A 2,231-nucleotide genomic window follows, 5' to 3' on the forward strand; every position below is an offset into this window, starting at 1 on the left:
GGCTGGCGGTGCCTGTGGACTGGTGCTTGGCTGGTGGTGTGTGTGGAGTGGCACTTGCCTGGTGGTGTGCGTGGTCTGGTGTTTGGTTGGCGGTGTGCATGGTCTTGAGCATTCCTGGTGGTGTGTTTGGCTTGGTGCTTGACTGGTGGTGTGCCTGGACTGGTGCTTGGCTGGCGGTGTGTGTGGAGTGGTGCTTTCCTGGTGGTGTGTGTGGACTGGTGCTTGGCTGGCGGTGTGCGTGGTCTGGTGCTTGACTGACTTTAAATCCAAAAACGCAGAGGAGACCCTACCCGAGGAGACCCTTTCTGGGACATTGCTGCTGTTCTCCTTTCTGCCATCGACTCTACGACTTGCAGCACCCGCTTCGCGGGTGCTGCTGCGCGGCTTGCTGTTTGCCGCATTGGGATCTTGCTGACTGTGCCTGGGGCAGAGGAGACATCGTACCAAGGGTGGTGCGCTGCAGGGACTCCATTTCCCAGGAGTCCCTGCCTGACCTGGGTCATCTGGTCTGCGCCCCCTGGTAGCCCCGCCCCCTGGACGGCACAACCTACAAATCTCCCAGCACTTCCTGAAGCAGGCGGGAACTTTAAATCCAAAAACGCCGAGGAGACCCTACCCGAGGAGACCCTACCTGGGACATTGCTGCTGTTCTCCTTTCTGCCATCGACTCTACGACTTGCAGCACCCGCTTCGCGGGTGCCGCTGCGCGGCTTGCTGTTTGCCGCATTAAGATCTTGCTGACTGTGCCTGGGGCAGAGGAGACATCGTACCAGGGGTGGTGCGCTGCAGGGACTCCATTTCCCAGGAGTCCCTACCTGACCTGGGTCATCTAGTCTGCGCCCCCTGGTAGCCCCGCCCCCTGGACGGCACAACCTACAAATCTCCCAGCACTTCCGGAAGCAGGCGGGAACTTTAAATCCAAAAACGCCGAGGAGACCCTACCCGAGAAGACCCTACCTGGGACATTGCTGCTGTTCTCCTTTCTGCCATCGACTCTACGACTTGCAGCACCCGCTTCGCGGGTGCCGCTGCGCGGCTTGCTGTTTGCTGCATTGGGATCTTGCTGACTGTGCCTGGGGCAGAGGAGACATCGTACCAGGGGTGGTGCGCTGCAGGGACTCCATTTCCCAGGAGTCCCTGCCTGACCTGGGTCATCTGGTCTGCGCCCCCTGGTAGCCCCGCCCCCTGGACGGCACAACCTACAAATCTCCCAGCACTTCCTGAAGCAGGCGGGAACTTTAAATCCAAAAACGCCGAGGAGACCCTACCCGAGGAGACCCTACCTGGAACATTGCTGCTGTTCTCCTTTCTGCCATCGACTCTACGACTTGCAGCACCCGCTTCGCGGGTGCCGCTGCGTGGCTTGCTGTTTGCCGCATTGGGATCTTGCTGACTGTGCCTGGGGCAGAGGAGACATCGTACCAGGGGTGGTGCGCTGCAGGGTCTCCATTTCCCAGGAGTCCCTGCCTGACCTGTGTCATCTGGTCTGCGCCCCCTCGTAGCCCCGCCCCCTGGACGGCACAACCTACAAATCTCCCAGCACTTCCTGAAGCAGGCGGGAAGTTTAAATCCAAAAACGCCGAGGAGACCCTACCCGAGGAGACCCTACCTGGGACATTGCTGCTGTTCTCCTTTCTGCCATCGACTCTACGACTTGCAGCACCCGCTTCGCGGGTGCCTCTGGGCGGCTTGCTGTTTGCCACATTGGGATCTTGCTGACTGTGCCTGGGGCAGAGGAGACATCGTACCAGGGGTGGTGCGCTGCAGGGACTCCATTTCCCAGGAGTCCCTGCCTGACCTGGGTCATCTGGTCTGCGCCCCCTGGTAGCCCCGCCCCCTGGACGGCACAACCTACAAATCTCCCAGCACTTCCTGAAGCAGGCGGGAACTTTAAATCCAAAAACACCGAGGAGACCCTACCCGAGGAGACCCTACCTGGGACATTGCTGCTGTTCTCCTTTCTGCCATCGACTCTACGACTTGCTGTTTGCCGCATTGGGATCTTGCTGACTGTGCCTGGGGCAGAGGAGACATCATACCTGGGGTGGTGCGCTGCAGGGACTCCATTTCCCAGGAGTCCCTGCCTGACCTGGGTCATCTGGTCTGCGCCCCCTGGTAGCCCCGCCCCCTGGACGGCACAACCTACAAATCTCCCAGCACTTCCTGAAGCAGGCGGGAACTTTAAATCCAAAAACGCCGAGGAGACCCTACCCGAGGAGACCCTACCTGGG

Source organism: Lissotriton vulgaris, unplaced genomic scaffold, assembly GCF_964263255.1.
Source record: "Lissotriton vulgaris unplaced genomic scaffold, aLisVul1.2 SCAFFOLD_448, whole genome shotgun sequence".
Taxonomy (NCBI): domain Eukaryota; kingdom Metazoa; phylum Chordata; class Amphibia; order Caudata; family Salamandridae; genus Lissotriton; species Lissotriton vulgaris.